Consider the following 22545-nt stretch of genomic DNA (forward strand, 5'->3'; position numbering starts at 1 on the left):
TTAAGGGTATGGAACATCTTCCACATGAGGAGAGATGTAGAAGACTGGAACTGTTCAGCTTAGAAAAGAGATGACTAAGGGAGGTTATGATAGAGATCTATAAAATCATAAATGGTGTGGAGAAAGTGAATAAGGAAGCGTTATTTACTGCTTCCCATAATATCAAGGGGTTATCCAATGAAATTAATAAATGCAGGTTTAAAAATAAAAGTACTGCTTCATACAATGAACAGTCGACCTGTGGAACTTGTTAACAGGGGATGTTGTGAAGGCCAAAAGGATAACTGGTTTTAAAAAAAAAGGACACAATAAGCTAATGGAGGTCCATCAATAGCTATTTGCCAAGGTGATCAGGAACACAACCTCATGCTCTCCAGGTATGCCTAAGCCTCTGACTGCCAGAAGCTGGGACTGAATGACAGGGGATGCATCACTTGATAATTGCCCTGTTCTTTTCATTCCTTCTGAAGCATCTGGCACAAGCCACTGTTGGAAGACTAGATAATGGGACTAGATGGACCATTGGTCTCACCCAGTATGGTCATTTTTATATTCTTAAAAGTTTTATCCTTTTGAGGTACATAGGGTAATCCAAATTTTCTACTGGCCCTATTAGAGCATTTTAATGATATTCTCGAGCATCACTTCAGCATCTTAGTCACACATCCTTCTGTCTACGAATCCCTCTATGGTGTATCTTCACCCTCCTTCTCCCACTTAAATGCATACAACCCCATTAATTCTAGTGAACAGAGAGGCTAGGTGTAACTGACAGTAGAAAATGTCTATTTCCTCCTTTAATCTTTCTTTCCTCCTCCGACATAGTTATCAGGCTGTAATGAAAATGCCCAGTCCTGCAACTGACTGCATAAAAATGCACCCCTGACCCTACACGGAGTCAGCTGCTAAATCCTAAGCATTTACCTCTGTTTCAAACTCGTCTTTACTCATTGTCATTGAAGCCAATGGAATTTGTCCAAGTAAAACCTGAGTTTTGGCTCATAATATTTATTGTGAATTCACTAGAGGTGTAGCCTGCTTGAAGAAAGAGCATGCCTATATGAAGGGGGCTGGAGGTAGTCCACATTAAATCGAGTTAGTCCCATGAGAAAATGCCTGCATACACACAATGCAATTCATTACATCACACTAACTCCACTCTTATCACGAACTCTGGTATCTTCTTTCAAAGTGCATGAAGTTTGCTGCAAATTGAGTTAGTTCAGTCTATTGTTCTCGTGCATTCAATGTTGCAGCACACTACTTTGGCACTTCTCAACTGCTGTCCCACAATGCTTTTAAGGCATCCATTACAGACCAATCTGTTTACCTGTATGCCCTCCACTGGGGTCATGTTGACTGGATATTCCCTCCCCCAATTAAAAATTGAAGCAGTGTCATAATTTGCTCGTTTGTTCATGAATTCATATATATATTAGCACTATTGTGATATTACTCTAAAAGCCTTACAATGTGCCTCGAGCTGCCACTTGCAGCCATGCCAAGGCCATAGATCTCTGGGCCATCTGGGGGAAACATCAGTGCAGCAAGTTCTAAGGGTCAGCCACTGCACTAAAGATTTGTTTGTGGACACTGCCAATCAGATGTCCCTGAGGGGGTCACAACCAGTATGTCAACTAGTGCCAGATAAAGAACTAGCAGCTCAGGAGAACTTACATTCAAACCAGGGATGCCAAGAGACAGTCCACCTCTGGAAATGTGACCTGTCCATTTATTGAGAAGCTGGACAGGATTTTGAGCAATTACACCAAGGAGCTTGTGGATCCTACTACACCACTGGTGGTGCCCTCCTAACTTGATCCCCCTGAGGATGAGCAGCAACACTCACTGAGGACAAACACAAGGAGGGTAGTGAAGAGACCTCCCCAGAAACCCAGGATCTCTTTGGGACTCAGCACCCTAAGGGAGGCCATGTACAAAGCCAGCTCGATTCCCTGGCAGAAACACAGGAATCAAAAAGACAGATGCTATGCAAGGAACCTCAGCATATAAGTATCTATTGTCACAGTCTATTATTATACTACACTGCTCTGCTACCTTCTGTTATGGCTGCAGCAAGCTTGGAACCCTTCTGTGTCTCCAGCCCCCATCTCCATTCCTCCCTCAGCCTTCACTGTACACATTTTCAAAATGGCATCTGCTCCAGCCAGGCAATTGGCTTCTCACACTAAAGTTCTGACTATTGACTGTTTTCAAGCCCATGCCACAGAGGGCAAATAACCGTCTATTTATTTCCCTCTCCCTTCCTCATATCTGTCTTGTCTGGTGAATGCCTCCCCACTCCCAACCCCATTTGCCCACTCAAAATGATGACCAGCTGCCTGGTGCAGCCAAAACATCTAACCTGCCTCCCTTCCCTTCCCTCGCTTCCCACAGAATATTCAAATCGTGAAAACATCCAGTGTGTGAAATTCAGCAGTATATTGAGATAGTGGTTACAGCAGGAAAAGGAGTTTGGTTAGTATTCTCAGTTTACATGAGGTTGGCATAGGTATTGCATGCAAGTAAAGGTACTAAGACTATATCTCCATGCTGAGGTATAAAAACCCATAGCACGTTTGTACAGGAAAAGATGTTTGCCTCTGGGATAGCAAGGTGATACAGCCCTTAGTGGCTTTTCACAGGCTTGCACAGAGAAAGACAGTATGAAGCCTTAACTACTCCCAATCAGTGCAGAACCCAATCTAATTTTCTCTGCACTTTTAACATATTTACAGGGGGGGGAAAAGCAGAATCTAAGACTGAGAAATTGCTCACTTCTGGCGTGGACATTATATGGTGCAGTTGCATGATCACAGCCCCCAGTATAGCTCACAATTCCCTTCCATTCCTGCAGCACTTTGGGAGGGTGGGGGGTGGAGATCATCTCAAGTGAATAACCTCACCAAGGATCTGACTGGTCTGTCCATTGCTTTTTCAAATAAGGCCATTCTCTGCCTCCTAATTACCTACCTCCGTGTAACATTGTTGAGAGTCAGGACAGCCTAAAAGGGATGCAGAGGGGATTATTATCCAGCTCAGCTCCAGGTGCCCCTTGCTGGCCCCTCTGACACCATACAAGCACCTCCAAGGTACAGCAAAAGTGCAAAGCCAAACCAGGAACATAATTCCTAACTCCCACAATGGCAAACCCAAACAGCTTATACTGCACAGATAAAAATCCCATTCTAGCCTTCCTCATGCACACAACACTTATGGTCTCTGAGGTCCCCTCATGACTGGGAATAATCTCAGGGCAGGAAATCATAAATACAAGCCAAAAATGCTATAGTAATTTGTCTGCAATATGAAAACTATCTATTTGTTTTATTACCCCAGTCATGGTACCTGCAGAGGCCAGACCCTCAAGGACAGGGCCTTTAAAAATAGCTGAGTGGCCAACTAACTTGAGAGGGAAGAAGTGGAAAACTCAGGATGGAATGTTCACAGACTACATTTCAGACTCCCTCACAAAAATTGAAAACAATGGAGGAGTGGAGACTGATTTTGTTCCTACATGCTCAAGCTATTCTTTTGTAATCCTCGTTAGCAATTTGTCCATGTTCTACTTTTGGTAGGATTCCTTTTTGATTTTGAGGTCATTTAAGAGCTCCTGATGGAGCCATATTAGCCTCTTACTGTTCTTCCTATCTTTTCTTTGCTTCAGGATAGGTTGAAATTGTGCCTTTAATATTATCCCCTTCCCCCCCCCCCCCGAACTCCTTTATCCCTTAGATTTTTTTCCGAGGGGGAGCTTACCTAGCTACTTCTTTGAGTTTGTTAAAGTCTGTTTTAACTGAAGTCTGCTAGCTAACATGTGTCAATTCACTATGAACTAAACTCCCTGCACAGACAAAGCCCAAGTTTCTCTCTCTTGTATCAGTGAGTTTTGGAGCCTTGGGGCAGTGGAGTTTGATACAAACAGTTACAGTATCTGGCTGTCATGAAAATATCCTAGTTGGTAATTCATTGCTATCATCTGTTTCCTGGAATCATTTGCAGACACCAGCTGTCAATGGGACTTTTACACTTAGCCATAAGAAACAAAGGCATCTGGACACCAGATTCCTTGCAGCTTTCCTTGGCATTCATCATAATACTTTCTGAAAAGAAATGTATCCAATTAGGCTTTTTTTTTTGCAAAAATTGTTTCAGATAATTTTATACGTTGCAGAGATTTCTTTCCTCCACCCCCACCTTCCCTCTTTTTCTTTTATGTGACTGAGGATATTGTCCAGATATACAATCGTGTTTATTGGTGCTTGACAGTAGGCTGTGAGTTTTCAAACAAAACTCCCAAGACAGAGATTGACATCAGAACCACTTGTCACACACATTTCTAAATAGTGCAGCACAGAGTAAATTGGTAAGAAAATAGCAATACAATCATAGTGCTGCTTAGACAATCCTTGAAAAATCTGGTTATCATACATATGTATGCAAGACTATTTATTTAGGGCTACTCTGTACAACTGAATCTTTGAGGGAACACTTGCTTGGAACCCCATTTACATCAATTGCAGTGTATGAGCATCGGGTAGATTCAGATGCAGGATCTAGCCTTATTTAAGCCAATTTTTTCAAGCTTCAGTGCCTAAAAAAAGTTAGGTTCCTTAACCCACAGACACCTAAATAGAATGGCCCGATTTTCAAGTGCACTGAGCAGAAACGTGTCCCGTTGATTACAATGTGATTTATAAGTATTCAGAAGTTTTTTTAGGGGGGATAAAGCCTCTTCACACCAATTTAATTTCAGTCATGAAGACTATTGGTCTTCTTTTAACAAATGCACCTGTCATAAGATCTCTGTGCACATACACTTACTGTAATATATACTCTGGGGGAAAAAAACAAAAATTGTAACAGCAAGCCAGACCTGAATCAACCCCTATCCACACACTATAGCAGACAAAGATTTAAATTGTAATGGACACAGGAGAATGTGCGTAAAGATGATTTGGGGGAAAAAGCATTTGGAGACTGAGTGCTTGCTTCTCCATCCAATCCTCTCTCTCTCTCTTTCTGAACCTTTGTATGTTTTTCTAGGATAATGATGATTATAGATTATCTAGGTAACACCCAAAATGAGCTAGGTACTGACATACAGGAAGATACACTACCTACCCTAGAAGCGTGTAGTCTAAGGCTCTGATCCTGCAATGCTATATATCATCATAGACCTTTGTGCCCATGTGAAGTCTCAATGGACTTCAGCAGGACCATGCTAACAGACCACATTGCAGACTCAGGGCCTAAAAAGACAAATAGGTGACAGGAGGAGGAACAAAAATAATATGCAAGTAAAGTGATCAGGGTGACGATAGGCACATGTCATGCTACTTCTATTTTTCTTAAGAGTATAAATGTATTAATTTTTTTCAGGCAATGATGCAGAAGCAATTTTTAGGAAATGTCTGAATGAAGGGAGAATGGAGGGTTGGCAAGCCCATTTCAGCATGAAACAAGAGATGGAGGTGTTTGCAGGAGACAGAGATAAAAGGGGTAGTAAAGAATATGGATGTACTCTAACAAGAAAATCCATGTTTTATAATGTAAATATTTAAACCTGCTGTAGAACTACTCTAATGTTGTTAATCATTACTTGTTATAATTTGGTTGCAGACGACAGTTTGGTATTATATGCATGAGTACAGCTCTTCTACTCCTACTTGAGGGAGTATTTTATCCATTGTATTATATTTGCCTTCTGGTTGAGCTATGTATTGAGTTAATGTTGTAACTGAAAAATAAAGATACAATAAAAAGAAAATTCAAACACACACACTCATATTGGACCAAAAATCACCCAGCTACATCCATACTGGAGTCTTGGAGACCCCTAGTATATCAAAACTGGAGAAAAATTAAAGGATGCATTTAAAAGTGACTTTATTGTAACCAATGAACTATAAAACTATAAACAAGTTAAAACTTTCCTATATTCAGAAGCATGCTACACAGTGCTTGTGTTGGGGTGTAACGGACCCAATGATCAAACACATTTTAAAGAAAGCTACATACTATATAGGTGCGGGGTCTAACTAACCCCATGTTTAGACAATGACAATATAAAGCAACAGTAACAATAGAAAAGACACAAACACAGCAAAGTGGCAATAAATGGCCTATAACTTTGAACAAATGGAGCAAATAGGTGACATATGTTCCAAACATACAAAGTTATTACACTTCACGCATTTGTGAGAGTTTTTCTGGTTCCTTCCCTAGAACAGATGTAACAGATGTAATATCTTCCCTGTTTCTTAGGCTCGGGATCAGTATATTTTACCCTCCTTGTATTTAACTCCCAAAAAGAGCAATAGCAGCTATGTCCCTAGTGAGGGGAAAACAAACAATTGGGCCTAACTCTGCTGTCACCTACATATGTGCAAATCCATTGACATCAAAGAGTTTTCACATGTACAAATGAAAATAGATTTTGATCCAATAGTAGAGTTAAATTGTCCATGTCCCTGCATGGTAGGATGACCAGATAGCAAATGTGAAAAATCAGGATGGGGTTGGGATGTAATAGGTGCTTATATAAGAAGAAACCCCAAATATCAGGACTGTCCCTATAAAATAGGGGCATCTGGTCACCCTAACTGCATGGTTTTACAAAAGTGTGGGAGGACAAGATGCTTCACACCTCCAGAGCCCATTTTATGCCCTTGATCATGGCCCATTCACAGCTTGGTTGAGGAGATGAGCCACTGAGCTACGTTAACAGTGCTGTCAGTCACAGCTTCCCCACAGAAGCAGGTAGAAATCCAGGCATTGTCACATCCCCTCACCGCCAACATATATTAGCAGTAGTAGCCAAGTGCCAATGGAATATACCCTGCACCCTTTTATCACCAAAGGAGGAATTCTGGTTGAGTCCTCATGCACCCACCCACTCCCTCAATGAAGAGTTGTCCCAATTAAGTCTTTAATTTCTACATATTTATTTTATAGAATGCAACAGAGCTCATCAAGAATGTACATCTTCCTTCTGAAGAACTGTTTACAAGTTACATTTTTTCATTATAAATTTTTAAACTCAATTTCAGGAAGCTATTTGTACAACATGTGTATATGTTGTTGCTTTTTGCTGAAAGGGATCTATGGATAAAAATTTTATGCAGGATCCTCCAAGAGGAAAACAAAAAAGGACAGCATTAGCCATTTGTGCCCAGGCTGGCCCCAGGGTTAGGGTCTGCATCGTAGGAGGAAGAGGAAATACTCCTAGCATTGTTTCTGGAATCTAGTACTTGTTGAGCTTAAAGAACTAAGTGAAATACAAGCTGCTATTTCTACTCTTCCCATAGGAGTTGCCAAAGGCAATGATGCAGGATTGGCTTTATAGAGATTTACAGGACTAGAATAAAAGACGTAATCAGGAAGAGCTGAAGCAGACCACCCCTCATATCTCCTGATATCCAATGTAGTTCTAGGGGCTCCTTTTAGTTTTGCTTCAATTCGAAAAGTTCTGGGGATACCTTAAATTTTTTTTACAAAAGTATAAGGATGTGTCATCTAATGATGAAAAGCCAAGAATCTGAAATGAAGTAAAACCTCTTATTGCTGCATGTTAGAAAGTACCTCTTTTCTCCCCATGACCTTCATGAATTTCCAAAAATCTGACTCAGGTTTCAAACTGCCTTAAACTTTCTGCTAAACTCACAGCAGTGTTCAAATCTTTTGAGTTCTTAGGATTCTCCAAAGTTTGAGGGAAATGCATTCTGGGACATATCTGACCATGGAAATCCTGGAGAGAGATTATTCTAAACCTAGCAGACCGTTAAAAACCTGAATTCTCCTCCTTTAGAAATCCTAAGTAAGAGGCTTTTTGAAGTCAGGGAGGGAATGTTAGGGTTAGTTTAAAATATAGTTGTGGAGACAACAGAGAAAAGGAGAGACTCAGGAAGGGGAAAAAGATAAAGCTGTTAATTTGGAAGAATGGACGTGCAAGAATGGAACATGGAGAAGGGGACATTTGGGAAAAGAGGACGGGCACTCCACCAGATGCTGACCAGCACTATTATTCACTGATCAGACTCATAGCAGTGTTTTGGAATCTAGTACTTGCTGAGTTTACTAACTGAGTGAAATACAAGCTGCTCTATTCCTACTCCTTCACAGTAGGAGTTGCCAAAGGCAGTGATGCAGAATTGGCTTTACAGAGATTTAGAGGAATAGAATAAAAGAGATTGATTTTAAAATATATCTAATGTTTTGAAAGAACTTTGGTACTTCAATGATCTTTTACTACCTCTTTCAGAGAACACATGCAGGACATTTTCAATTACTTTAATTGTGTGTCACGGTTATTGATGCACTAAACCCTGCCAGACATTCCACAACATTATCTTTAATCACCAGCATTTTCTTATCTACATTCAATGTAAAACTATTTTCAGTTATTTTATTGGGTAAAAAAAGAATGAAATATTGTTTTTAGATTAAAAGTTAAGAAGATGAAAGACTCAATTTCCCCCATCATCATCATAATATACTTATCCTGGTAGCATTATTTAAGCTTCTTATTTAAGTCTTTTGGAATATTGTTAGAGGTTCATGTCCTTGAATTTTCTTCACTACTCTACATTACTAAGGGCCATGAAACCTAGAATTCAACAAAGTCATGTGGCAAAGGAAAGAGCATTAACCTTACTATTTTCCAGCTTTATCATCAGTTGTAACTGGGACAAAAGATTACTTTTGCTAAACAAATGATTCATTGTTTCTCAAAAAAAAAGTTCTGGAAAGATCGGGTCAAATAATTCTCTGCCAGTGTACATTAGCATAGGCCCACTGAAGTCACTTTTTTTGCTCTTGTAATTGACACAATTAATTGTGGGTGGAATTTTGCTCTCTGGATGCAGTCACAGTGATGTATATAAGAACGGCCATACTGGGTCAGACCAAAGGTCCATCTAGCCCAGTATCCTGTTGTGAAGGAGCAGAGAGACAGCTGCCAGGCACAGCAGGGTTTAGCTAGCCCTGCCCCGTTATACCTGTAGCCAATGCCAGGCATGGAAAGGCCAGACCTGGGAGAAAAGAAGGGAGCCTGGCTCAGTCAGGGGCTGACTGGCGAAGAGGCAGGAGCTCTCTGTGTGTCTGCCTGAAGGCACAGATGCAACCTGCCTGCCAACGCAGCCACTGGAAGCAAATAAGTCTTCCCCTGCCAAGGGGAATCTACCCCAACTGTGGGGAAACTGGACTAGCAGGGCCATGCCCCAAACTAAAGGACTTACATAGGGAGCAGCTCAGACAACAGGTCCTGAGTGCCCCCCCGCATATGGCTGGGAGCAAGAGCCATCTCCCCTGTCTAGGGGTGTGAGTGGCCCAGGACTCTGAGCCAGGACCTGAGGGAAAGGAGGGCAGGTCCCCGCACTCCAGCCCCTAAGCACCGATCTAGCCGCTAGGCTGCTCAGCCACTGAAGGCCCTATCACAACTATCTTCCAACAGTGTCCAATGCCAGGTGTCCCAGAGGGAATGAACAGCACAGGCAATCATCAAGTGATCCATCCCCTGTTGCCCATTCCCAGCTTCTAGCAAACAGAGGCTAGGGACACCATCCCTGCCCATCCTGGCTAATAGGCATTGATGGACCTATCCTCCATGAACTTGTCTAGTTCTATTTTGAACCCTGTTATAGTCTTGAGTTCACAACATCCTCTGGCAAGGAGTTCCACAGGTTGACTGTGCGTTGTACGAAAAAATACTTCCTTTTGTTTGTTTTAAATCTGCTGCCTATTAATTTCATTTGGTGACCCCTAGTTCTTGTGTTATGAGAAGGAGTAAACAACACTTCCTTATTTACTTTCTCCACAACAGTCATGATTTTATAGACCTCTATCATATCCCTCCTTAGTCGTCTCTTTTCCAAGCTGAAAAGTCCCAGTCTTATTAATCTCTCTTCATATGGCAGCTGTTCCACACCCCTAATAGTTTTTCCCCCTTTTCTGAACCTTTTCCCAATTCCATGTAGGATGTCTATGCACCTGATTGCATCTGCATGTTGTCTAGTTAAATATAAATGAAATTAAGTGCATTTGTAAATAACTGCAGAGGATAAAAGGAAGCCATGGCTGAAAAGCAAACCGTGAGGGGTTATATAGACCCTACAAGGGAATGGAGACTAAAGTAGACACCTACAGACAAATTGCTTTTATATCCTGTCTGGGTAAAGTTATGAAGATAATGGTGAACAAAAGATTGGTTTCCAAATAGGCAACTAGTGGCATTACAGATAAGGTGCAGAGTGGCTTTAGGAGAGGAAGATGCACCATTGACCTTATTGTTAAATTGGAAACTGAAGTACAAAAAAACATGAGAAACAAAGGTTTCCGGATAGCTGTCTTTCTAGATACTGAAAAACCATATGACGTGCTATGGAGAGAAGGCTTATTGTACAAAGTAGGTTATATAGGAATAAGAGGAAGAATGGATTGATGGAGAAGCTTTTTTGAGTAAAAGGACCAGGCAGGTCAGAGTATATAATATTAAAAATGGTACACTGCAGGGAAGTGTTATCAGTCCAACCTTATTTGATATTATGATAAAGGATCTTCCAAAATGAATAAGTGCTAGGGTAGATGTCATTCTATTTGCAGATGCTCTACAGGCTAGAGCAGGAATAAAGAGGGGGCAGAAAAAGGAATCAACAAAGCGTTACAAGAGACTAGGGCAGGGGTAGGCAACCTATGGCACGCGTGCCGAAGGCGGCATGCGAGCTGATTTTCAGTGGCACTCACACTGCCCGGGTCCTGGCCACCGGTCTGGGGTGGCTCTGCATTTTAATCTAATTTTAAATGAAGCTTCTTAAAACATTTTAAAACCCTTATTTACTTTATATACAACAATAATTTAGTTATATATTAAAGACTTATAGAAAGAGACCTTCTAAAAACGTTAAAATGTATTACTGGCACGCAAAACCTTAAATTAGAGTGACTAAATGAAGATTCGGCACACAACTTCTGAAAGGTTGCCGACCCCTGGACTAGGGAAATGCATGGGAATTACTTTGGAATGATCATATAGACTATGTTAAAGATAAATGCAAAGTAAGGATCAACCTGCTTAAAAATATTACAGGGACTAATTGCAGGAAGTGGATAAGAAAACACTACTGATGGTACATAGAGCCTAAATCAGGCCAATTGTCAACTACAGCTGCCAAGCTTTTGGGTTAGCATCAAACTCAGAACTTAAAAAATCAGATTTAATACAAGCACAGGAACTACAAGTTGTGGGTGGTACATATATTACAACATCCATATGTGTGCTACAGATAGCTGCTAATGAACTGCCAGTTACAGTATGAATGAAACTACTGGACCTAACTTCAGGGCCAAAGTTAATGGGAATTGCAATGACCACCCAGCAGCTGCAGTGATTTTTTGGGTCTCACAATCAGGCCCTGTGGCAATGAAAAGGATGTTTTCGTATGGTGAAGTGATTTAATCAATGAAATTATATTTCTAATAACAGAGTTTGCACAGATGGGGATACACTTGAGTAAACAGGAATTCAAAAATCTAATAAAGAAAAATTAAAAGAGGAATGGTAAAAAATTTGGGGGGGGGGAAAAAAAAAGAGAGAGAGAGCACGAGATTTCTGAATTGTGCCCTAGAGTTAAGGATGATGACTACTTCAGTGCCCAGATAGGAAAAATGAAGGGGAATTGTTTAGAATACTAACTGGCCATTGTGATTTAAACAAAAATCTTTTTTGAATAAACAGATGGACTATGTCATACTAATATAGAATAAACAATTGATAGTCTTTTATGTCTGGGTAAGGGTTTGATAGAGAAAGGGAAAAACTTTTTGAGGAATTTAAATGAGTTAAGGTAACAAAAGTTACATATGTTATCTAATAAAAATATTGGGAAAGTGGAGTAGTGTTAGAAAGCTGGTGTTACATTACCTGAAAGACACATGGCAGGAAAGGAGAATATAAACAGCTAGGTATTTAGGAATTATAATTGGTTGTAGCCATAGACTACCCACTCAACTCTGTTTCATCATGAAAGAAAAGAAAAAGGAAAGAAAAGAAAGAACATGGTGGCTGCTAGAGAGACAGAGACACAATGAATGGCTCCAGAGCAGCAGAGCAGAGGACGCTGCCCAGATGAACCAGTTCTCTGTCAGAAGGGAACACAGAAGATTACCAGGCAGGAGGTACCTTCAAGGCCCTGAGGTAGGAAGCAGCCCAGGGAAGGAGATGGAGATTTAAAGAAACAAGTTCCAGGGTCCCTGGGCTGGGACCCAAACAAGAGGGCAGTCCTGGGTCCACCTAGCACTCCTACACGGACGGGAGCAGAGACTGCCAAGAACCCTGACCGGGATGGCCACAATAACAAATATTGGATTTTGCCTTTGTATTTCTGCTTTAATTTACTTAATTTCTGCCCTGCTGAAGAAAGAAGGAAAAAACCTGTAAGTAGGGCTGCACTGGAAAAGGGGTTAGGATAGGCCCTGAGTCAAAGGCCCAAACTCCAGGGACTATTGAGTGAAGGTTCACTAAAAGGACCAGCAGAATTTTGAATTGTGCCAGACTCCTTTCTGTCCCAAGAGTAACGCATCCAGAGGACTGGAGTTACAGATGAAGATTGCTGGATATAGGGTCCATCTCTGAACAAACTAAGAGAAACTGAGGCAGGTACAACCCAAGTTCCATAGCAGACCACCAGAGGGTGATATAGGGTTGAAGTCCCTCAGTTACATGGGCCCTTTATCTTCAAACCAATATTGTAGAAGAATTTGATACAGTCACTTTTCAGAACAGGAAAACAGTGGGACTTGGTCATTTAGCATAGAGATCAATTCACTGCTGCTAGCACAGGGAGTACTAATTGTATCTGCCTGCCCTAGCAAATGGAAGGCAGGTGATGTTTGTATTGCCTTTCTCTCCTGAAAGTTTGGATAATTTTAAATTGTAGCTGGCACACCATAGGAGATCTGCTACTAGAGGCTGCCATGGAGATGCATTGATCAGGACATATAGGTGAATGAAAACAGACACAATGATGGATTTAAGCAGCAACAGGCTACAACTTTATTAGCTTAATGCTATAGCGTATCTCCACTCTCTCTCACATACTAGGCATTTAACTGGGAGCAATGTTGGGGCTACAGGGCTCCCGTCATATAACCAGTAACTCAGGATAGATGCTTCTCAGCCTACCCCTAGGACTCAGTGAATCAGGTCTGGCCCACAACATTTTGACACCTGAGGTGGGGAACTCAAATGATGCCCCCATACCCCCTCGCTTGGGCCAAAACTTTGAAAGTTCTCAATTCTGCCTTCTTCCTGTTCTACTCCTCTCATGGTACTGCTTTGCTACCTACCCCAATAAAGGAGAACGAACAACTTAAAATGCCTTGTTCAAAAATTTTAAGTAACACTTAACTTTCAAACGCCTGAACAGCAAATGTAACTTTTCTTGTCTGCATAGTGTAAACTGGCATTTTTATCTGTTTGAATAATCAAAGTGGTGCTTTCCGTGCCTTCTTGGTTGCAAAGATTTGAACTGCTTCCTGAAGGTCCACAGAGTGGGCCAGCTCATGTTCTATTGAGATGGTTGCAAGGCCGACCAGCCTCTCCTGTATCATTGTGGAGCGTAGATGTGTTTTTATTAACTTCAGCTTGGAGAAGCTGCGTTGTCCACTGGCAACTGTTACAGGAAGTGTTAGAAGTATGTGCAGAGCAACAAAAGCATTTGGAAAGAGGCTGGCCATCTTATTTGTGCACATATATTCCAGAACAGCCTTTGGAGTTGATCCTGCTGAAATGTATCTTGAAAGGGCTTTCAGTTCATCACCTAAATCACTCGCATCAATATCGCACATGTCATCATGAGTCAACACTACCCTGCATTGCTGGTGTAGGTCTTCTTCAGGTATAGTGAGGAGTTTTGGAATATCATACAACATCCCAAATATACTGCTGTGTTCCTTGAGCTGCATGAAACGTTCTTCAACTGACTGTATTGCACAATCTAGCACCTGGTTAAAGAATTCAACTTTGAATTGTTGTTTGGGGTCTCTTATGGGATTATCCCGTGCCTCGTAATCAAAATGTCTTCTTCTTTGGTGACTCTTGTATTCTTGAATGGGTGGGAAAATAGCTTCAGTGTGAAGTTCCTCTGCCAACTTCTTTGCACTCTTCAGAATGTTTTGAAATCCCGTATCTGACCGGTAAGACTGTAGGTATGACTTTGCTTTGTCCAGTTGTTCCATTGCTCCAGATATATCAAGGTCAACACCTTGGAGTCTCTTGCTTACAACATTTATTTTAAACAGTATGTCATGCCACAACACTAAGCCACACAGAAATTTGAAGTTATGTATGTTTCTGGTGATTCCATTTCCCTCTGCCACTGTTCTCCCATGAACAGTTCCTGTCTGCCACTGTTCTCCCATGAACAGTTCCTGTCATAGCATTATCCTCCATAATGGCAACTATGGCATCATCTATCTTCCCAATTTGGTGTTTGATAGGCTTTATCGCTTCCACTCAACTTTCCCATCGTGTGGCACTCAGTGGTTTCAGTGTCAGAGAGGATGTTCCTAGATGTTGTTTCAAAATTTGCCATCGATGAGTTGATGCAGAGAAAAATACATAGATGCTTTGAATTACATTAAAAAATTCAGCAACCTCACTAGAAGCTGATGCTGCATCACTGACCACCAAGTTCAATGAATGAGAACTGCATGGGACAAAAAAAGCTCGAGGGTTTAACTCTCGGATCCATGTCTGCACTCCTCTCTTCTTTCCTCTCATGTTGGCACCATTATCGTAGCCCTGACCTCCCATGTCAGCTATCGCAATTCCCGTATCTTCCAGCTTTTTAAGAAGCACATTTGTCATACCAGCTCCTGTAGTATCATCAATGTCAATACATTCTAGAAAATGCTCTCTGACAGTCACCATTGCAGGGACATTTTCACTAGGTTCTGTTGTTGTTACAAAATGCACCATTAAAGTAATTTGTTCCATATGGCTGATGTCAGGTGTGCAGTCCAGAATAACAGAGTAATATCTTGTGGACTTCAGATCTGCCACAATCTTCTGTTTGACTTTTGTCGCCAGTAACTGTATGATCTCATTTTGAATTGTTTTTCCAAGGTAGTGGGATGTGTACGTTTCTTGGGTGGTGACTCTTCTTAGATGCTCCTGGAGTACAGCATCAAACTCAGCCATCAGCTCCACAATTTTAAGGAAGTTTCCATTGTTTGGCACATACAGCTGATCTGAAGTGCCACGCAGCGCTAGGTTTTGGGTAGCGAGCATTCTCACAATGGTGATGAGCCTTTTCAGAATATTTTGCCAGTAAAGAGACTCTGATGCAATCTTCTCTTGAAGCTGATCATCTATGGTGGCCTTTAACCTTAGTCTCATCTCAAGCTCTTTCCACCTATGGAATGCTCGCTGGTGATTTGCTGCCTTTTCATGGCATGCCAGATTTCTAGCCAGATTTTTCCAGTCCTTTGTTCCTGTAGAACCCAATGTGGCTGGAACATTAGACTGGAAGAGTTTGCAACAAAAACAGTATGCAGCATTCTGGGGTTTTGAGTACATAAGCCATGGCCTCTCCACTTTGTCACCATTGGGGATTTCACGCCAGTAATGTGTTGGATGGAAACTTCTATTTTCATTATCTTTGGGGAACATGAAGTTTTTTACTTGCTGTGGCCCATGCAGCACAAGGAAGTCCCTCAGGCTACTGCTCAAGTGGGTCCACAGTCCCGGATCATCTAGACTTAAGTAACTAAACTCAGCAGCAGCTGTTTCTTGCGCCTCCACCACACTCTTCTCTGATCTACACTTTTCGTCAGGAATGTGCATGGTTACATCCATTTGAGATGGAGATATGGATGCTGCAGTAACTGCCAGGTCACCTGCACTCTGACTAACTGGAAGATCAGGCATCTCCTCACCACTCACATCCTCACTGGGGCCGGAAGGCTCACCATGAACATTTGTGTCTATGTATCTCAGGAGAGCTCCTTCCTGCTTAGATAGAAACGCTTCCTTTGCTTTCTTTCTTTTTCTGAATGCTGCCCCAGAGGGGCGTTTTCTTCTTTCACTTATGACTGCTGTTCGGTGCCAGCTATAGTGGCTCTCAACACTCAGTTGAAGGGGACAAATAAGCAGGCTGGTAGCAGGGCCTGAGTGAGGGAAGAGATCAGCGTCTTAAGGGCCTAACTGGCTCCTACTACTTCAGTTGACTGTCTGTTCTCCTCAAGTGGGTTCAGGGAAGCAGCAGGAAACAGGAAGCTCCCTGAGAAGCTGGTGTTAATCAGTCCAGGCTCCTGGGGGTGCTAGAGAGGTACATAAGAGGCTCCTCCTCCTCTGTCTTCTTGCAGCTCCTGCTGCTTTCTGTTATTCCCTCTCAACTTTTCTCCTGCCTGCCTGTTATGTCTCTTGTGCCCTCCTTCCTCCAGCACAGCACTCCACCATCTCTGTGCATCTAGAGCAGAGAGAATACATATGGACCAGCAGCAGACACAATTTTGTACACTCTATGTCCTAGTGGCACCATCCCCCCCACCCCCTCAGTCTGGCATCTGAGGCGGCTGCCTCAGTTCGCCTAATGGTAAGGCCAGCCCTGCAGTGAATCCTCTTGCCCTCCCCTCCACAAGGGAGGACCTCAGTCTTCAAATACTTCCTGACTCACCTGCTCCAGAGACACAAGGTCCACTTGTGAAATCCAGTCTTTTACCTCTGAGATCTGGCCTTCTTAGCCTTCTCCGCACTGGACACCTGCTGCAAATTGCAACAAACTAAAATTCACATAAATGCCTTCCTGTCCCATCAAAGCTGGCCTCTTTTGTGGCTGTGCTGGCTAGCTGCAAGCCCCTCAGAAGAGTGGCAATTGTAATGACACAAGGGACCAGCCATCTCTCCCCAGGCAGACTTTCTTGCTTGAAGCCATGCACCTTAGATTTGTCCAATCTCATAAAAGATTTTATCAGCTCTATTTCAGAGCAGCTGAAGGCAGAACACCACATTTGACAAGCTAGTTAAACTGAAGTTTGTGGTAGAGGTATGATGTCATACAAACTGGGAAGAAGGAGCATGTAGCATATATGAATGAGAGTGAGAAAAAAAACATGTCCATAGTTGTATATGCACCATTTAAATGCCAGCGTATGCAGACTACTTTTGACCTAGCAAGCTTTCCACATGACTGTGTAACACTAAACAGTTCTTGCAGGAGAATAGGTGGCTTCGGACAGTGGTCCCTAGCCTCTATACCATCCAGCCCTACTATTATGAAAGCACATGAGATCAAGCATTTTTATGTTACTGTTGACTTCCTCAATGTCCTTGATGTGACTGACCACTCATGTTCATATTGCAGCATTTGAACATAATGGAGGAAAAATCCTAGAACAAGAATTACTTCCTGAAGCCTAAGAAGAGAGTTCAGTGCTGAAGCCTGTTGCTGAAATGAGAGCAGAGCTGCCAAGAGCTGCTTAGGCACTGCAGATGGGCAGAGGTTAGACTATCAAGGGAGACACAATCCTGGTACTGTCAACTATTACTGAAATTCTAAAATACTACAGTATATACCATTATAATAGACTTATCCCAACACTTTCCAGTGAGATGGAGGAGCTTTCTGTGTGCACAGCATATCAAGCTCTGGAAAGATTGACCCAAAATGAAACTGGAGAATAACCTGTGAGTTTAGGAGTATAAACAGGGAGATGTGGGAAAGCGCACACTGACACTGTTAATGCTTCATCTCTTCTATGCATAGAATGTCAGTCTTAAGTGTTATTAATCTGCAGTTTCATTTGTTGTGTTTTTTTTAAAAAGCAACCAACCAAAATAATTGGTTAAAAACTTAGAACAAAAAAAAAAGCCTCTATAGCAATCTGTATGCTTAGTTATCATCCACAAGTTTGTGTTTTTCAAAATTCTTTTTCTTAGTTCATTAACACTTCTGAATTGTCTTTCATCTGAATATTTATATCAATTGCTTTTGCAGGGGAGGGGGAAGCGGGAAGGAAAGGAATGATATTGCTATTGTTTGTGAACGTGTTTGGCAAGCCAAGCCATCCCTAGATACAGTGCAGAAAAACAGAGTAGAATATAAAATAGTGTGTATACCTCAAACATCTATGGAGTACACCCTGTTCAAGCAATACAACCCACTTTAAAACTTGGCTAGAAGTAAGGAGCATTATGCCACATCTGCTATGATTATTATTAAAAGGCAACACAAGTATGTCAGATCTTATCATTGTATCAATGGGATCGCTATCTAGAACAAGAAGAACATCATCCTACATTTATATAGACTGCAAAGTACTGTGGGATCTCTTGGTAACTATATATACACAGATTAATTTCACCCTCCTCTGGGTTGGCATACAGCATCGATTTAACAGCACATTGCAACATTATACAGTTTAGGGCAGGAAATGAGGATTACTTTGTTCAGCTGCAAGGCAGTTTCAAGTAGGCAAAATGTAATCACCAAAATTAGAACCTGGCTATGACATAGAGGCTAATGCCCCAGCTTTTATTATAAAGGTCAGAGGATTTTTTACAATGACAGGAATTAAGGACAGAGACTCTATGTTTCATCCAAAACACCAAAAATAGGAAAATATCTTCCCTTTGGCACTTGCAGATGAGTAAATTACCCAAAGAATTTCTGTTACCATACAATGCAACTGACCTAAGTCTTTTCATCTGTAAGATCTTACTGAAAAAAGAAAAATATTTAACCAATATTTAATTCAATTTTACCCTTAAAACAGGAGACGGTACACAGAGACTGGAGCCTACCACTGAATTCACATGGGGAGATGCTTGAGCCCATCTAGTGCTGCACCGACGTCAAGGAGTTACATTGGCTGCAGGAGTCCGCCTGCTTGGATCTGGTTGTAGGATTCATAGATTCATAGACTCTAGGACTGGAAGGGACCTCGAGAGGTCATCGAGTCCAGTCCCCTGCCCTCATGGCAGGACCAAATACTGTCTAGACCATCCCTGATAGACATTTATCTAACCTACTCTTAAATATCTCCAGAGATGGAGATTCCACAACCTCCCTAGGCAGTCTATTCCAGTGTTTAATCACCCTGACAGTTAGGAACTTTTTCCTAATGTCCAACCTAAATCTCCCTTGCTGCAGTTTAAGCCCATTGCTTCTTGTTCTATCCTTAGAGGCTAAGATGAACAAGTTTTCTCCCACCTCCTTATGACACCCTTTTAGATACCTGAAAACTGCTATCATGTCCCCTCTCAGTCTTCTCTTTTCCAAACTAAACAAACCCAATTCTTTCAGCCTTCCTTCATAGGTCATGTTCTCTAGACCTTTAATCATTCTTGTTGCTCTTCTCTGGACCCTCTCCAATTTCTCCACATCTTTCTTGAAATGCGGTGCCCAGACTGGACACAATACTCCAGTTGAGGCCTAACCAGCGCAGAGTAGAGCGGAAGAATGACTTCTCGTGTCTTGCTCACAACACACCTGTTAATGCATCCCAGAATCACGTTTGCTTTTTTTTGCAACAGCATTACACTATTGACTCATATTTAGCTTGTGGTCCACTATAACCCCTAGATCCCTTTCTGCCGTACTCCTTCCTAGACAGTCTCTTCCCATTCTGTATGTGTGAAACTGATTGTTCCTTCCTAAGTGGAGCACTTTGCATTTGTCTTTATTAAACTTCATCCTGTTTACCTCAGACCATTTCTCCAATTTGTCCAGATCATTTTGAATTTTGACCCTATCCTCCAAAGCAGTTGCAATCCCTCCCAGTTTGGTATCATCTGCAAACTTTATAAGCATACTTTCTATGCCAATATCTAAGTCGCTGATGAAGATATTGAACACAGCCGGTCCCAAAACAGACCCCTGCGGAACCCCACTCATTATACCTTTCCAGCAGGATTGGGAACCATTAATAACTACTCTCTGAGTACGGTTATCCAGCCAGTTATGCACCCACCTTATAGTAGCCCCATCTAAGTTGTATTTGCCTAGTTTATCAATAAGAATATCATGCGAGACCGTATCAAATGCCTTACTAAAGTCTAGGTATACCACATCCACCGCTTCTCCCTTATCCACAAGTCTCGTTATCCTATCAAAGAAAGCTATCAGATTAGTTTGACTTGATTTGTTCTTTACAAATCCATGCTGGCTATTCCCTATCACCTTACCACCTTCCAAGTGTTTGCAGATGATTTCCTTAATTACTTGCTCCATTATCTTCCCTGGCATGGAAGTTAAACTAACTCGTCTGTAGTTTCCTGGGTTGTTTTTATTTCCCTTTTCGTAGATGGGCACTATGTTTGCCCTTTTCCAGTCTTCTGGAATCTCTCCTGTCTCCCATGATTTTCCAAAGATAATAGCTAGAGGCTCAGATACCTCTTTTGTTAGCTCCTTGAGTATTCTAGGATGCATTTCATCAGGCCCTGGTGACTTGCAGGCATCTAACTTTTCTAAGAGATTTTGAACTTGTTCTTTTTTTATTTTATCTTCTAAACCTACCCCCTTCCCATTAGCATTCACTATGTTAGGCATTCCTTCAGACTTCTCGGTGAAGACCGAAACAAAGAAGTCATTAAGCATCTCTGCCATTTCCAAGTTTCCTGTTACTGTTTCTCCCTCCTCACTGAGCAGTGGGCCTACCTTGTCTTTGGTCTTCCTCTTGCTTCTAATGTATTGATAAAAAGTCTTCTTGTTTCCCTTTATTCCCGTAGCCAGTTTGAGCTCATTTTGTGCCTTTGCCTTTCTAATCTTGACCCTGCATTCCTGTGCTGTTTGCCTATATTCATCCTTTGTAATTTGTCCTAGTTTCCATTTTTTATATGACTCCTTTTTATTTTTTAGATCATGCAAGATCTCGTGGTTAAGCCAAGGTGGTCTTTTGCCACATTTCCTATCTTTCCTACCCAGCGGAATAGCTTGCTTTTGGTCCCTTAATAGTGTCCCTTTGAAAAACTGCCAACTCTCCTCAGTTGTTTTTCCCCTCAGTCTTGATCCCCATGGGACCTTACCTATCAGCTCTCTCAGCTTACCAAAATCCACCTTCCTGAAATCCATGGTCTCTATTTTGCTGTACTCCCTTCCACCCTTCCTTAGAATTGTGAACTCTATGATTTCATGATCACTTTCACCCAAGCTACCTTCCACTTTCAAATTCTCAACAAGTTCCTCCCTACTTGTTAAAATCAAACCTAGAACAGCTTCCCCCCTAGTAGCTTTTCCAACCTTCTGAAATAAAAAGTTGTCTGCAATGCAGTCCAAGAACTTATTGGATAGTCTGTGCCCCGCTGTGTTATTTTCCCAACATATATCTGGATAGTTGAAGTCCCCCATCACCACCAGATCTTGGGCTTTGGATGATTTTGTTAGTTGTTTAAAAAAAGCCTCATCCACCTCTTCCACCTGGGTAGGTGGCCTATAGTAGACCCCTAGCATGACATCACCCTTGCTTTTTACCCCTTTCAGCCTAACCCAGAGACTCTCAACACTTCTGTCTCCTATTTCCATCTCCACCTCAGTCCAAGTGTGTACATTTTTAATATACAAGGCAACACCTCCTCCCTTTTTCCCCTGTCTATCCTTCCTGAGCAAACTGTACCCATCCACACCAACATTCCAATCATGTATATTATCCCACCAAGTTTCGGTGATGCAACAATGTCATAGTTGTACTTATTTATTAGCATTTCCAGTTCTTCCTGCTTATTACCCATACTTCTCGCATTTGTATGTAGGCATCTAAGATCCTGATTTGATCTTGCCTCCCAGTTTTGCCCTGACCCTTTCTCTCTGCCATTATAGCCCACGCTCTCTCCTATTTCCTACCCATCTCCCAGGTCTCCATGTTCTCCACTTACCTGTGGGCTTTGCTCACCTGTCCCCGTCGAACCTAGTTTAAAGCCCTCCTCACTAGGTTAGCCAGTCTGTGTCCAAATAGGGCCTTTCCCCTCCTCGAAAGGTGAACGCCATCTCTGCCTAGCAGTCCTTCCTGTAACAGGATAACAGCCTAAGGGTATGTCTATGCTGCAATAAAACACCCTAGGGTGCCCATGTCAGTTGACTCAGGTTCACGGGGCTTTGGGCTATAAAATTGACTGTTTTTTGAGTCCTGTGTGGAGCAATGGGGTGTATGAAACAATCCATACAGTTAAGTCTTCTTTCTCTGCTAGTTGATGCTCCGAGATGCCTTTGTATTTGTAGGAGGGAGTGGGACTCAGACCTCCCTCCCCAGGTCCCACTGTCCTACATTTACCCTCTCTACTCCCCCAGTGGCTGCACTTGGGGGAGTTCTCTGGGGCAATTGCTCCCTTGCAGAGGGCTGGTTCTTCCTTCACTTTTCCCCTTGCAAGAGAGAAGGGTCTGGCTGGAACTGTGGTCAGCCTCTCAGACAGCCCCTTTATGTGGATTTATGGTAGGGGTGGGCAAACTTTTTGGCCCGAGAGCCACATCTGGGTGGGGAAATTGCATGCAGGGCCATGAATGTAGGGCTGGGGCAGGGGGTTGGGGTGAGGGAGTGTGGGGTGGGGGTGCA

The 22545-nt window shown here is 42.1% G+C and overlaps 1 long non-coding RNA gene across 2 annotated transcripts in view; it reads right to left on the reverse strand.

Annotated features, from left to right (window-relative positions):
* The window catches only part of LOC135881197 (uncharacterized), a 278680-nt gene that overhangs the window by 56747 nt on the left and 199388 nt on the right, over positions 1-22545 (reverse strand). For both annotated transcript variants that reach the window (XR_010561535.1, XR_010561536.1), the window contains exon 2: positions 21872-22002. This is a non-coding gene — a long non-coding RNA (uncharacterized LOC135881197). The remainder of the gene's footprint in view (positions 1-21871; positions 22003-22545) is intronic.

This window comes from Emys orbicularis, chromosome 7, assembly GCF_028017835.1.
Source record: "Emys orbicularis isolate rEmyOrb1 chromosome 7, rEmyOrb1.hap1, whole genome shotgun sequence".
Classification (NCBI taxonomy): Eukaryota; Metazoa; Chordata; order Testudines; family Emydidae; genus Emys; species Emys orbicularis.